Source organism: Bubalus bubalis, chromosome 10 (assembly GCF_019923935.1).
Source record: "Bubalus bubalis isolate 160015118507 breed Murrah chromosome 10, NDDB_SH_1, whole genome shotgun sequence".
Taxonomy (NCBI): domain Eukaryota; kingdom Metazoa; phylum Chordata; class Mammalia; order Artiodactyla; family Bovidae; genus Bubalus; species Bubalus bubalis.
Genome location: NC_059166.1, coordinates 28,689,492 through 28,706,147, shown reverse-complemented (window position 1 = coordinate 28,706,147; position 16,656 = coordinate 28,689,492). Strand labels below are relative to the sequence as shown.

Here is a 16,656-nt window from a genome sequence, read left to right as displayed (position 1 = left end):
ATTTGCCAAGAGTCTTACTTTAGAGGGAGTAGATGTGAAACTTTCCAATCATCTTACTAAGGTACTGGTAGAGAAAGTATGTGTAACAATGAATGTCATGTCGAGATATTCATTATCATTTTTATGGAGAAACTCCATGATTCTGTCACAAACATTCAGTAAACCAATTAAAAATAGTGTTAATTTTGGCTGACTCAAGTGTTATATTTTTTGAAGAACAGATTAAGAACAGTAGATACAATAGTACCGAGATATTATTCAGTTCAGTTCAGTTCAGTTGCTCAGTCATGTCCGACTCTTTGTGACCCCATGAATCGCAGCACGCCAGGCCTCCCTGTCCATCACCAACTCCCGGAGTTCACTGAGACTCACGTCCATCGAGTCAGTGATGCCATCCAGCCATCTCATCCTCTGTCGTCCCCTTCTCCTGCCTCCAATCCCTCCCAGCATCAGAGTCTTTTCCAATGAGTCAACTCTTCACATGAGGTGGTCAAAGTACTGGAGTTTCAGCTTTAGCATCATTCCTTCCAAAGAGATCCCAGGGCTGATCTCCTTCAGAATGGACTGGGTGGATCTCCTTGCAGTCCAAGGGACTCTCAAGAGATATTATTAGGTTGGTGCAAAAATAATTGTGGTTTTGCATTGTTGAACTTTGCCATTTGATATTGGAATACATCCTTAAATAAACATGGTTATGTTATACATTATTTTAATGTGCATTTCTTGCTTTTTTTGCTAGTAAATTATTGAAAGTGAAAGTGTTAGTCGCTCAGTCATGCCTGACCTTTTGCAACTCCATGCACAGTAGCCCACCAGATTCCTCTGTCAGTGGGATTCTCCAGGCAAGAATACTGGAGTGGGTTGCCATTTCCTTCTCTAGGAGATTTTCCCAACCCAGGGATCAAACCTAGGTCTCCTTCATTGCAGGCAGATTCTTTACCATCTGAGCCACCGGGGAAGCCCAGTGAATTATTACTTGCTGTTTATTTTATATGTATTTTAGACTATGGAAATTGCAAATTTGAGCAATTTTCTTATTCAAGTTCAAAATGGGTCATAAAGCAGTGGAGATAACTCACAACACCAATGACGCATTTGGCCCAGGAACTGCTAATGAACATACAGTGCAGTGGCGATTCAAGAAGTTTTGCAAAGGAGATGAGAGACTTGAAGATGAGGAGCTCAGTGGCCAGCCATTGGAAATTAACAACAACCAATTGAGAGCAATCATCGAAGCTGAATCCTCTTACAACTACATGAGAAGTTGCCAAAGAACTCAATGTTGACCATTCTATGGTCATTTGGCATTTGAAGTAAATTGGAAAGGTGAAAAAGCTCAGTAAGTGTGTGCCTCATGAGCAAACCGCAAATCAAAAAAATTCTGCATTTTGAAGTGTTATCTCCTCTTATTCTATGCAACAACAATGAGCCACTCCTCGATCGGATTATAATGTGCAATGAAAAGTGGATTTTATATGACAACCAGGGATAACCAGCCCAGTGGTTAGACTGAGAAGAAGCGCCAAAGCACTTCCCAAAGCTAAACTTGCACCCATAAAAAGATCACGGTCATTGTTTAATGGTCTGCTGCAGGTCTGATCTACTACAGCTTTCTGAATCCTGGCAAAACCATTACATCTGAGAAGTATGCTCAGCAAATCAAAAGATGTTCTACAACACCTGCATCCAGCATTGGTTAACAGAAAGGGCCCAATTCTCCAAGGACAATGCCTGCCCTCACATTGCACAACCAATGCTTCAAAAGTTGAATGAACTGGGCTACAAAGTTTTGCCTCATTCGCTTGACCTTTCGCCAACTGAATACCACTTCTTCAGGCATCTCGACAACTTTTTGCAGGGAAAATGATTCCACAACCAGCAGGATGAAGAAAGTGCTTTTCAAGTGTTCATCAAATCCCAAAGCACATGTTTTTAAGCTATAGGAATAAACAAATTTGTTATTCATTGGCAAAAGTGTGTTGATTGTAATGGCTCTTATTTTGATTAATAAAGATGTGTTTGAGCTTAGTTATAATGATTTAAAATTCAGGGTTTGGAACTGCAATTACTTTTGTACCAATCTAGCAAATAGCTTGAAGAAGGCAATGGCACCCCACTCCAGTACTCTTGCCTGGAAAATCCCATGGATGGAGAAGGCTGGTAGACTGCAGTCCATGGGATCACTGAGGGTCAGACACGACTGAGCGACTTCACTTTCACTTTTCACTTTTATGCATTGGAGAAGGAAATGGCAACCCACTCCAGTGTTCTTGCCTGGAGAATCCCAGGGATAGGGGAGCCTGGTGGGCTGCCGTCTATGGGGGTCGCACAGAGTCAGACACGACTGAAGTGACATAGCAGCAGCAGCAAATAGCTAAGCTTTCCAGTAAAAAGCCATTTAGTAGATTAAATGGTGTGATTCATGAAAGCAGAAACTGAGAAAAAGCCAGTAGGAAATTTAGAGAGTTATACCTGTAGAGTTGATACATCAATGAGATGTACTTGAATATTTGGAAAAGTTCGCCAGTAAAAGCATTCCAATTGGACTATTTTTGTGAATAAATTTAAACTATTAAGTAAAACTATTTAATGATTCCAAGGCTAATTATTTACATGTTTTGAGTATATTCTGGTAAGTTAAATTTTCTGTAAAGTTATCCATTTTATCCAAGTTTTCAAATTTACTTAGATAAATTTTTCCACTGTAGTCTCATATACATTTTAAATCTCATGCTCTGTTGAATTTTTTTTTTAATGAGTATTCATCTAAAATGAATTGACCTATAAAGTAGAAAGGCAATGGCACCCCACTCTAGTACTCTTGCCTGGAGAGTCCCGAGGATGGAGGAGCCTGGTGGGCTGCAGTCCATGGGGTCGCTGAGAGTCAGACACGACTGAGCGACTTCACTTTCACTTTTCACTTTCATGCATTGGAGGAGGAAATGGCAACCCACTCCAGTATTCTTGCCTAGAGAATCCCAGGGACGATGGATCCTGGTGGGCTGCTGTCTATGGGGTCGCACAGAGTTGGACATGACTGAAGTGACTTAGCAGCAGCAAAGTCACAGATGTAGAAAACAAACTTATGATTACCAGGGAGTAAGTGTGGGGGTTTTCATTCTGTCTGCCCTCTAACAGATAAGGATAAGAGGCTTATGGAAGCTTCCTGATGGGAGAGACTGACTGTGGGGGAAACTGGATCTTGTTCTGATGGCAGGGCCATTCTCAGTGAATCTTTAATCCAATTTTCTATTGATGGGCAGGGCTGTGTTCCCTCCCTGTTGTTTGACCTGAGACCAAACTATGGTGGAGGTAATGAAGATAATGGCAACCTCCTTCAAAAGGTCCTGTGCACGCATGCACTGCCACACTCAAGGGCCCCAACCCTGTAGCAGGCCACCGCCGACCCACGCATCCACTGGAGATTCCTGGACACTCACAGGCAAGTCTGGGTCAGTCTCTTGTGGGGTCACTGCTCCTTTCTCCTGGATCCTGACATACACAAAGTTTTGCTTGTACCCTCTAATAGTCAGTTTCCCTGGTCCTGTGAAAGTCCTGGCAGCTCTATGGTTGGGTTAATGGAGACCTCCTCCAAGAGGGCTTGTGCCATACACAGGTCTGCTGCCCCCAGAGCCGCGACCCTGGAGGTAGGCTACTGCTGACCCATATCTCCACAGGAGACACTCAAACACTCAACGGCAGGCATGGCTCAGTCTCTGTGGGGTCTCCTGGTGTGCACAAGGTTTTGTTTGAGCCTTCCAAGTGTCTCTGGAGGGTATGGGGTTTGATTCTAAATGCAATTTTGCCCCTCCTACCGTCTTCCTGTAGCTTCTCCTTTGTCCTTGGACATGAGGTATCTTTTTTTGGTGGGATCCAAGATTCTCCTGTGGATGGTTGTTCAGCAGTGAGTTGTAATATTGGAGTTCTTGCAGGAGAAGATGGGCACTCGTCTTTCTACACCAACGGCTTCTGTAGTTAGGAAGCTGTAGTTAGGTCTCCCACATTGCAGGCAGATTCTTTGCCAGCTGAGCCACAGAAGAAGCCCAAGAATACTGGAGTGGGTAGCCTATCACTTCTCCAGTGGATCTTCCTGACACAGGAATTGAACCAGGGTTTCCTGCATTGATGTGGATTCTTTACCAACTGAGCTATCAGGGAAGCCCTAATCAAATTAATTACATAGACCACACCCTTGTTTAACTCAGTGAAACTATGAGCCATGCCTTGTAGGGACACCCAAGATGGACAGGTTATGGTGGAGAGTTCTGACAAAATGTGGTCCACTGGAGGAGGGAATGGCAAACCACTTCAATATTCTGCCTTGAGAACCCCATGAACAGTATGAAAAGGCAAAAAGATATGATACAGAAAGATGAACTCCCCAGGTTTGTAGGTGCCCAATATGCTACTGGAAAACAGTGGGGAAATAACGCCAGAAAGAATGAAGAGATGGAGTCAAGCCCAAAACAATGCACAGTTGTGGATGTGACTAGTGATGGAAGTAAAGTCTGATGCTACAAAGAACAATATTGCCTAGGAACCTTGAATGTTAGGTCCATGAATCAAGGTAAATTGGAAGTGGTCAAACAGGATATGGCAAGAGTGAACATCAACATTTTAGGAATCAGTGAACTAAAATGGACTGGAATGGGTGAATTTAACTCAGATGACTGTTATATCTACTACTGTGGGCAAGAATCCCTTATAAGAAATGGAGTAGTCCTCAGAGTTGTTAGGTAGCTAGAATAGGAAACAGGAGTCCAAAATGGCGGTGGTTAAAAGACAAGGAAGGGAAAAGCCCGTGAAAATAGAACAAAGGAAGGTCAAAGGAAGATCTGAGCACCTGAGTGAGGACCTCAGGTAGAACAAACAGCACTCCTGGCTAGCCCAATTTGCAAAGGACAGGCCCAGGGGGAGGAAAAAAAACATATAAAAAGAGGAGCCAAAGAGTGCTTTCTCTCTCTCTCTCCTGTGCACTGGCGTGCTCCCCAACTATCTTCTCTTTGCATCTTTGGGTTGACATGCCTTCACTCCTCAAGGATGGATTCTCTTGCTATTTTCTAAATAAAATAGAGCTGTAACATTGATTTGTCTAAGTACTATAACATGGTCCATCCAAGACCCAAGAGCTGTGACGCACTGAGGGCTTTAATGTCCATCACTCCAAATCTTTGTTGTGACAAGACAGAACCGAGGAACGTACACTTGACATAGTCAACAAAAGTCTGAAATGCAGTTCTTTGGTGCAATCTCAAAAATGACAGAATGATCTCTGTTCATTTCCAAGGCAAACCATTCAATATAACGGTAATCCAAGTCTATGTCCCCAACCACTAATGCTGAAGAAGCTGAAGTTGAATGGTTCTGTGAAGACCTACCAGACCTTCTAGAACTAACACCCAGCAAAGATGCCCATTTCATTATAGGGGACTGGAATGCAAAAGTAGGAAATCAAGAGATCCCTGGAGTAACAGGCAAATTTGGCCTTGGTGTACAGAATGAAGCAGAGCAAATATTAACAGAGTTTTGCCAAGAGAATGCACTGATCATAAGAAACACCCTCTTCCAACAACACAAGAGAAGACTCTACACATGGATATCACCAGATGGTTAATACTGAAATCAGATTGATTATATTCTTTGGAGCCAAAGATGGAGAAGCTCTATGCTGCTGCTGCTGCTAAGTCGCTTCAGTCGTGTCCAACTCTGTGTGACCCCATAGACGGCAGCCCACCAGGCTCCCCCATCCCTGGGATTCTCCAGGCAAGAACACTGGAGTGGGTTGCCATTTCCTTCTCCAATGCATGAAAGTGAAAATGAAGTCGCTCAGTCGTGTCTGATTCTTCGTGACCCCATGGACTGCAGCCTACCAGGCTCCTCTGTCCATGGGATTTTCCAGGCAAGAGTACTGGACAAACACTAGATGGCTTTAAAACCAGAAATCTATTGTAGCACGGTTCTGGAGGTTGGAAATCCAAGATCAAGGTAAGAGCAGTGTTGGTTCCTTCTAAGGGATCTGATGGAGACTGTGTTCCATGCCTCTCTCCTAGCTGCTGCTGGTTTGCTGACCGTCTTTGGTATTCCTTGACTTGTAGAATCATCACTTTAATCTCTACCTTTGTACTCACATGGCACTCTTCCTGTGTGAATGTTTTTCTCCAAATTTCTTATTTGTATAAGGACACCAGTCACACTGGATTAGGGACCCACCTTACTCCAGTATGGCTTCGTCTTAACTGATTACCTCTGCAACGTCCCCATGTTCAAATAAAGTCACAATCTGAGTTACTGGGGGTTAAAACTCAAATATATAAATTTGGGATGATACAACTCAATCCATAACAAGGCCTCAATCCCATGGCTTGGGTAAAACATTTGTGTTCTAAAATTATGGCAGGAGGACATCACACCAGTAAGTAGAAACAAGTATACGAAATAACAAGATTCATGACTAAAATAATATATACCCACAAGGAGCCACAGGAGTTAAAACAGAGCAGCACTCTACAAAGTGTGTTCCTCAGCCTCATAAAGATGAGGATGTTACTAGTCTGCAAGAAAAGTCTGGAAATTAAGTTACTGCTTGGCAACTTTTATAGCAACCTAGAAGAGTAAGTTTACCACTGAATTTAAAATTATGTTTAAATGAGGAAAAAAAAAAATCATAGACTGAGCAGTTGAAGAAGAAAGTTACAAACACCAACCATCATCTTTGATATTTTCTCAAAATGAGGACTGTGGTATCCAACATTTTTTCATGCTGTGAATATATGTATCTATATACATATATAGTCATTAGTATGTACATAAATTCATTAATTTTTCCTTTCTTTCACTTTTTAACTTTATTTTGTTTCTTCATATGTTAACTCCCATGAAATGTGTGTAGGTACATTTTTGCATACTTGACATCTCAGAAACTGGATGGCACCTAACAGCTAATGACATATTTTGGTTTAATGACAGTGGTTTTTTGTTTTGTTTTTTTTTTCCTTTTAAGTGGAACAGTATTGATAATGATGCATCTTACAAATGATAAATGTCTTAGATTTTTTCAAATTTTATAAACAGGTGTTGGCAGTGGTTAATCTAGTGTTTAAAGTTATAGAAAGTCAAGGTGAGATTGTGACTCTAACAGGAGGAATAAACCTCACTCAAGAGTTTCCTTGGTAGCTCCGTGGTAAAGAATCTACCTGCCAACAAAGGAGACACAGGTTTTATCCCTGGGTAAGGAAGATCCCATGGAGAAGGAAATGGCAACCTGCTCCAGTATTCTTGCCTGGGAAATCCCATGGACAGATAAGCCTGATGGGCTACAGTTCATGAGGTTGCAAAAAGAGTTGGACATGACTTGATGACTAAACAACAACAACAAACCTCACCCAGAAATACTGGAAAGAGTCAGTAAATAATAAGATTGAATCTGGCCTTTTTGGAAAGAATGTGTTGGTGTCCTCACTTTTGAGGGATAGCAGTGCTATGTTAAATGGAGTGTATAATTTCTCCTTTTACTGTTTAGAAGACTGAATGTAGAAGAATACATGTTGTTGGACAAACAACAGGTGGACCGTCCTGGACATCAGTCATATGGACCTGCATAAAATCACTTGCCTTTACAGTCATTGTGAATTCTGCCTTCTTTAGGTGAAACACTTGAACTACATTTTTCAGACTCTTGAGAGTAGACAAGTGTCTACCAAGCAGATGAACCCAAGAGACACAGAGGTTGGAGAACAGAAATTTAAACAACTCAAGTGATGAGGTAGCAATATTGTAAATTGCAAGCAGTAAGCTATGGGTAATTGACAAAGCCACACTAAAGAATGTAAATTCCATTTCTTCAAATGTAGGATCATCTCAATGATCCCTTATTTGGAATTCACAATATGGAGGTATATGATGGGGATTATTCTAGGCTGGAGATTATTGAGTTGGGAATGGCAGAAAGTCAGTAAGATAATAGGTCTAAGGCTCCAGAAAGAAATTTAAAGTATTTATTTGTAGGGTCTAACGTAAAGCAATGGCCTAGAAAGTTAGAAAGAGATGGAATGGTGAGATGCTTAGGCAAGTTTGGGATAATAAGAAAATACTGTGAGAGGAAGAAAGAATACATAAGACAAAATATACATACACAGAAACACAAATACTGTACTAACAACTTGATTTAATGACATCCCACTATTAGGAATTACCCTTCTGTTAGTCATCCATCTTTGCTGCTGTTGCCATTGGGTCCTGAAAGCCATGTATTTAGGGACAAGTCAGTCCTTGGAATGAAGAGAAATCCAATGGCAAAATGTCCCCCTTCCTCTCTTGTTTTGGAATTATCTCTCTTTTTCTCTGAGGGAAAATTTTAGCCCATTGTTTTCTTGTCTTTTTATGCTGACATTTAGATTGAACAAAGTCTCTAGAGGACATACTCCTTGCAGTAGTTGGCTTTAGCTAACAGATTCCTAGAAAAACCCTTGAGAGTCTATGCTCCCAGCTTTTGTGGTAATTACACTGAACTTAGCATTGTACAACAGTTGAAGTACTAAACTGTTTAACAGAATGCTTTCCTAGAAGGTCAAAACAAAGTATAAAGATCTATCTTAATTAATTTCTACTTCAAACTGCTTTTATTCGAGTGTGGCCAATTAAAAATAAAAAAGAACACAAAGTCTTTGACATTCCTCCCGTTGAGAGCTGAGGTCTTGGCCTTATTCCCTTGTATCTAAGTGGGTCACCACTGCTTTGACCAACAAAGCACGGTGGAAGTGGCAGTTGTGGGCTCAGATCTTATGAGACTGACAACCTTAATTTTTCTTTCTTGGAACACTTGGTTTTGGCTCCTCTTGGCTCTCTGAGCCTCTAGGAAAGTTCTAATACTCTGCTAGAGAAACTACATGACAAGGTCCTGACACTCCATAGGAAGTGACCAAACTGAGCCCAGTCTCCTATCTTTTCTGACCAAGATGCTAAGTATGAGAGTAAACTACTCTTTACCCCTCCAGACTAGCCCAATAGTGTGTTACTCACTCAGTCCTGTTGGACTCTTTGCTACAAGCCTGGATTGTAGCCAGCCAGGCTCCTCTGCCCATGGAATTTTCCAGGCAAGAATACTGGAGTGGGTAGCCATTCCCTTCTCCAGGGGATCTTCTCGATCCAGGGATCAAACCTGGGTCACCTGCACTCCAGGCAGATTCTTTACCATCTAAGCCAGCAGGGGCAGGGAAGCCCCTGCCACCTGCTAAATGCCACTGAAAGGCCCTCAGTCAATGCCTTGTGGAACAGAAGTGCTCAACCATGTTCTGCTCAAATACTTAATACACAATCATGGGATTTAATGAAATGGCTGTTATTTTAAGCCACCATATTTGGGATAGGTTGTTACCTAGTCATAGATAGTTTGAAAAAGACACATGCAGCATGTTAAAGCTGCATTTGAAGACTATTTTTATAAGTCTCCCAGAAATTTCTCCTTAATATGCTTCATAATTGAGAGTTGCCTTCTGTTCTTTTTGGTGAGTACTTTAAGGATTCTTATCCCTTAAGCCCTTTTCTTAAGGAACTAATGACCTACAAACATAAGCCTATGCTCATTTGGGAGCTCCATACTTCAAGAAGTGGTAAAATGAGTAAGTTTTTAATAAAAAAAAAAAATAGCATAAAGCACAAATCTTCCTCTTCTCTCGTTCTTACTCCTATTTTAACTACTAAGTAAGACACATAAGTAAAGTATTTACATATCTATGTTTTGTAATTACTCATATACACAAATAGAGATATTTACATATAAATACACACATATATAGGGGCTCCCCAGGTGACTTAGTGGTAAAGAATTGACCTGCAATGCAGGAGGTGCAGGAAATACAGATTCTATCCTTGGGTCAGGAAGATCCACTGGAGGAGGAATGGCAACCCACTCCAGTATTTTTGCCTGGGTTAATTCCATGGAAAGCGAAACCTGGCAGGCTACAGTCCATGGGGTTGCAAAGAGTCAGACACGACTGGAGCGACTGGACGTGCACACACTCATACACACACACATATATTAATATATGCATATGTATTTTTACACATTTTAAAAAATAGGAAGGTAATGCTCCCCACAGTGGCTGTGTTCCAAGCTCACTCTACCTAATGCCTACAGACAGAGTGGGTAAAGCTATTTGCAGACGTGTAAAGCATTTGGGATCCTCCTGGGTAAAATGTGGTGTTGAAATTATAAGACCATTATCATTAACAATTGGCAGGAGATTCCCTTCATTTCTCCCGGAGAGATTCTGGGGGTTGAAAGATGTTTTCTTTCATCACCGTGCTGACCTCACCTGATGGAGCCTTTGAAAGGGAGCCCACTCTGCTATCCCTGAGGTCCAAGCATCACCTCACTCAGAGCCACGGGAGCACAGTCTACAGTAAAGAAATTCCTTTGCCAGACAAAACGGTTACAGCAGGTGGTGGTCATTACCCAGAATAGTGCTTCGGAGGGATTCAATGTGAGAAATGTCACAGAAGGAAAAAGAGCTACATTTAGGACTGCTTCATCAATCTAAGGATACATCCCAGACATTCTGGTATAATATCCATGACCCACATTTGAGTTGACATGTGGAGCTACACAATATAAACCAGTGCTTAGTTATTTAGTAAAATAATAACAACTCTGATTACAGAATGCCTCTTACGTGCTAGGCACTCTATATACCTTTCTCATTTAGTCATAATTGTGGTTCTAGAAGTTGGTAAGTACTTTTTATTATACAGATGGGTGTGTTTAGTAACCTGCCCAGGATAACAGGTAACCTGCCCAGCTAAAAATGCCATAAGTAGGATTCAATGGCTTTCCGATACAAAAGTTGCTGTTTCTTACACATGTATACACAAAATTGGCAGCACAGTCTTAGAATTTAGATTCATCTGCTTAAAAAAGCAAACAAGACAGTAGCATAACTAGACATGTAAGACCACTGGAAAAAAATTTTCTTTTTGCTACATTAAGGGTTTTGAAAGGGCTAGTTACCAAAAAGGAGATAGTGATTAAAATAAATATTGAAAAACACAGAAGCAGTAAAGAATAAAAACAAACAGTAAAGTGTTTTCAACCATCTAAGTACTAATGAGAGTTCTTGTATATGAATATATTTCATTCTCTACAATGACTCGATGACATAGGTATTATTAAGAGCTCCATCTTACAAACGGGGAAACTGAGGCACTGATGGGTTAAGTTGCCAAGTTTACACAGCCTGTAGGTAACAAAGCCAGGCTCAAAGTCAGGAACCTAGTCCTTGAGTCTAACCAGTTAAGCTTGAGTGCTTTGGCCAGGGTTGGAAGGTTGGTTTTGTCACTTTCTAGTTTCATGGTGCAGAGATGTTATTTATGTTCCTCATCTCTAGAATAAGGATGGTGGTTGTGGTTTAGTCGCTAAGTCGTGTCTGACTCTTGTGATCCCGTGGACTGTAGCCTGCCAGGCTCCTCTATCCATGGGATTCTCTGGGCAAGAATACTGGAATGGGTTGCCATTTCCTTCTCCAGGGTCTCTTCTCAACCCAGGAATCGAACCCGGATCTCCTGCATTGCAAGCAGATGATTTACCAACTGAGCTATGAGGGAAGCCCAGAAGAGGGATGCTGGTACCCGATATATGAAACTGCTGGGAGGATTACTTGTGTGATGTACCAGTCTATGCCTGCCCTTAATAGATTCTCAACAAGTATTAGTCTCTTCCCAATTTGGGGCTACTTCCCTTCTTGTTTCTTCTCTCCTTTCCCTCACCTTCTTGCTTTTTCAACCTCCCTAGTTGTCTTCTGCTTTGGTTCATTAGTGGCTGCCTCTTGTACTTCAGGGTTGTTTGCATCCTCAAAGGCAGTGGGGTGGGCACCCTGCCTTCCAGCTGGTGGTGGTGCCCAGAGTAGGAAGGACAGCTGCTCAGACCCTTTACCACTCTCTGTTCTTCCTCCCCCTTCATCTGGGCTCAAGCCACTCAAGGTCACTGCAGCACGAAGTCTGACGGATGCCCTGGGGTAAGGAAATATCTGTTGCTCTAAAGATCAGAGCTAGCCCTGGGGAGAGCTCCAGCACATCACTGCAGGAAATGCTGGTACCAGAACTGGGGTTACTCCAACATCATGTATTTGGTGACAACACCATTGTCCCATAGTCTGCTTTTGGATTTGTCTGCTTTGGGCCCCTAGAACGAGAGCAGAGGAAACATCAGCTGGGCTGGCACCATCCTTTTTCTTTCATGTCCCCCTTGTCTACAGTTAGAAAGTGAGATGGCTAATTTTGTGCCTGACAAGAAAGGACGGATCATTTTCTCAGATGCTGTTATCAGCAGAGTCAGAGCTGGTACACTCTCCCGGGGAGTCCCTGAACCACAGGTTACTGGCAGGCAGACAAACACTCGCTGACAGCCATTTGTGACCAACTATGAAACACCATCTGCCGTGGTTGGGGGAGGAAGGGCTCCAGCAAGTGAGAGTCATCGTAGACCTCCTTACTGTGTTAATTCAGGGTAGCCTTTCAGTAGCTCTAAAGGAAATCCAATTTTGTCTTCCTGAATAGTATGTCTAGCCCAGATTGGTACATACATAAATTGTAGAACCTTGATGCTTTCCTAAAGGTGAAAAAAGTTTGAATTGATCTTTCTATTAAAATGCAAACATTAAACCACTAAATCCAGCAAAAATTTTGTGGAATAAATATAGCCCAGAACTGAGCAAAGTTTCTTTGGAGACTTGAGCCAGCTTGTGCATAGACATCACTACAAGAACAAAAGTGACTGGATTGATATGTCTTTGACATTTTACTTGAGATTAAGAAAAAAAAATCTTTATTCCTGTGTTTTTTGAGAGGAGAGGGTGCTGACAGTTTCCAGAAGGTGTTCTGCTTCAAAATTCAAGATGTATGTCCAAAAAAAGTATAGTTATTCATAATGAGTAATGGAAACATTCCAAAGAAAATGGTGCTTCGCTAAGAGAAAAGATTTCAGTTCTTTGAGATACTTAGGAAAAGAGAGTCTTTCTTGCTCATTAACTTTAATAAGGCACACAGCCAAAGGCATATGCCAACCCTCTCCCTCTATGGTTAGGAGTTTGGATTTTCATTTTTAGGAGTCTTTATAGTCCTGTGTCTCATGATTAAGTAATGAGAGCTGGCATCAAAGTATCTGAAGTTTAGCTGATCTTGCATTTATCCTTATAGGCAAGGGAAGATCGTAAAACAAAATATTTTAGAGCCAAATATACAAACACAGATAGAAAGGCAGATAGATAGACACATACAGTAGAAAAATGCCAGTTCTTATTGACTCTGCTTTAACTCAGAGGTCCCAGCAGGGGTTACAAGGTTTGCTGGTAGGATATACTATTTATAGATTAAAATATCTGAGTTCTGGATCCTAGCTCCCAACTGAAAAGCCAATGTATAGCTTAATCATTCTGGTTAAAACCTATCAGAATGTCCATGGTTCTGTCCTTCAAAGTTCTTAGATGGAAGAGATTTTGGATGTGTGTCGTTGTGTTTTAATCTTCTCGAACAGAAGAGGAGCTTCTGTTCTGAAGCTAAAATCCAATAACCTCAAGTGAAGAATTTGGATCACCCCTGAAATCTGTGCCTTGGAGGGAGGGGAGTGATGGGGGTAGCAGTCCAGGCCTTTACGAATCCCATTACACCAAAGCGTGGGTATGCCTGCTCATGGGAACATAACCCAGCGGTGACGGAGGAGAAGGAAAAAAGATTTAAATGTGCTTTCACTTATGGCCATGCAATATGAAAAACAAATCTAAACATTTGTCTGTAGAATCAGGTGATGATTGGCTGTCTGCTGTCTCAAGGGGGGCAGGAAAATTGTCCATGCACCTGCCACCTAATTCAGTTTAAAACCTGACACATTTTACCAGGAGTGGGCTGGCATAATGAAGTTCATTCAGGCTGTCAGTGGAGTCAATAACTTATCCTCAACTGCTTTTGTTTCAGCAGCCTCAGTGCCTCTGATCGGCTGAGGTACTTATTCAAGTAAAATTTATTTTCAATTGCCGGCCATAATGCCATGGGCACAAGCCTGGTTTGACAGAACCTTTGCTCAAGGCTATACTATTGTTAAAGTTTGTGTCCATTGTCTGGAGTCTTTGATCTGTCAAAGCTGCTTAACAAGCTGGTTAAAAACTGTTTCAGATAACAGGTGTGTCCTTTGAGGGTATGGGGACATTTTTCAGCTCCTTTAAAAGGCTGGTTTGAGGATTGACTAAAATTTACAAGCTGGTTGGTGGTGATATATGTAAAGCACTTTTAAAACAAGAAACTGAGATTTAATGTCTTCACTTCCTTGAATTTCTGCAGCAAGCGATCTTTTTAGAAGAAAGATTTAAGAGATGTGTTGTTGTTGTTTTAACCTAGTCTAGTGTTAAATTGTATGTAGATTTGTATGGAATTAGGGCCAAAGTTGATTGTGCACTAGATGGGTGAGAGGTGGCTGCCCAAGCAAGGCCCCCCTGTCATTGATGTTCAACCAATTACTTACTAAAAATCCAGTCTTCTAACTTCCAGAAAGGGCAAACTGACAGCAAAAGCATGCCATACAGATGCTTGAAAACATACTCCTTTTCCTAGCTGTCGTGCCAGAAAAACCAAATAGATGTTACAGAGGTTCTTTTGGGGCAGCCAAATTATTTCTTCCTATTAGTTTTGGAAACATCCTTATATTTTTCCGAGGGAAAACATCCTCAGCTTCCTCTTTTCAAGTCTGTCATGAACTTCTTATTTCCTTCTCTTCCATGGCAGTAATTTTGTTTTGGTTGAAGATTAATGGACCTAGAACGAGGTGGGGCCTTGAGCTTGGAGGACACAGTTGGGTCCTTTACACTATTCATCTGCATAAAGCTGCCTCAAGTTCACCAAATCTTCTTTAGGAAACAGTAGAAATTACAGTGAATCATTACTCTGCTTGGAACACTTGGCAAAACATCTTCCATTATACAAGTAATTTTCCAGATATTTCTAAATTGAGTCCGGAATAGGGAAATTGAAATTCAAGAATCCAACACTATCTTTAGTCCAAAAATCCCTGAAAAACAGAACCAACAAAATTTACCTAAAATAATTATACGTAATAGTTTTCTTTCTAAAGTAGTTAAGTCTGAAGGTAGCTTTATACCCAGAAGTTTCATTGACGGTCTCTAAGAAAGGAAGTTAAAAAGGAAACAAGCAGGATATTTTTATTGAAAAAAAAACAAAAAACAAAAAACTTTAAAACTTTTCCCTCCAAATCAAAGCTAAACAAAACAAATCAAAATAAAACAGAAGGAGTATAGATAATGTGCTTACTATAAACGAGAAGCCCTGGCTATATGCGGAAAGTCCTTACTACATATAACTGTTTGGAAAAATCCTCAAAAATGGGGGAGGGAAGGGAGAACCAGTAAACCATTGGGGCAAATGTGGTTAGTCATGGCAGGAATAAAATCAATTTTGGTTCTCATCCAGCACCATCCTCTGAAATAATTGCCAGGTGGAGACACTATAGTTCACGTTTGAGTGGAAGCTGTTTAAATTGAGGTGAGATTATTTGCTTTTCTAATTCTCATCCATAAATTGCTGTTCATTTATAAAATGGGGACAATTATTGCAGCTACCTAAAAAGAATGTTTTAGGATTAAATATAATAATGTTTAAAATGTAAGTTTGGCTATTTGTTAACACTAGTTATTGTTAATGACTCGCATTATATGATTGGACAGAAAGAGATCAAACTAGTCAATCCTAAAGGAAATCAGTCCTGAATATTCATTGGAAGGACTGATGTTGAAGCTGGAAGCTCCAATACTTTGGCCATCTGATGCAAAGAGCTGACTCATTGGAAAAGACCCTGATGCTGGGAAAGACTGAAGGCAGGAGGAGAAGGGGATGACAGAAGATGAGATAGTTGGATGGCATCACTGATTCAATGGACATGAGTTTGAGCAGACTCTAGGAGGTGGTGAAGGAAAGGAAAGTCTGCCATGCTATAGTCCACGGGGTCACACAGAGTTATATATAACTAAGCAAGTGAACAACAACAAATATGATTACTAGCATAAAAGATCCATGCTTATCAACTTCTGGATACAGAGGCCTTGCCAAAGCATAAAATCAATCAGAAATAAATGAATTCATGGTTATAATTATATATAGTTGTAAATCCTCTATGCTGTAAGAAAAGTTACCAAAAGAAATTAATTATATGAAAAAAAGTTTTAAAGGACAGAAATGAGAAAAAGGAAAAAACAACAACAAAAGGAATCACAATTAAAAGGAAAATTCAAGCTAGAAAATACACTTTTAAGAAAAAATGTACCAACTGCTACACAAAGCATTCACAAAACTTAGCAGAACATTGTTTTCAATACATAATTCTATAAAAAGCGTAAATTAACACTTCTCATTAAAGGTAATTTTATTTTCTGATGATCATAACATCAGGATTATAAACATTGGAAGATCCAGGAATCATGTCAACATTGCTTACTGCAGTATCTCTATAATCTGGGAAAGAACTTAAAGGACAGCCCATACACCTTTCCCCCCAAATTTTTATTTCATTAAAAGATGTTCCTCTTTGTTATCAAAGAAATGTAATTCTAAGTAGATAAGAAAAAAACCCTAGGTACAGACTTGTATACACCCAATTATTTA

The 16,656-nt window shown here is 40.7% G+C and overlaps 1 pseudogene; it reads right to left on the bottom strand.

The window, feature by feature from the left end:
• LOC102410799 overlaps nt 1-16,656 on the bottom strand; it is a 34,237-nt pseudogene that overhangs the window by 7,494 nt on the left and 10,087 nt on the right.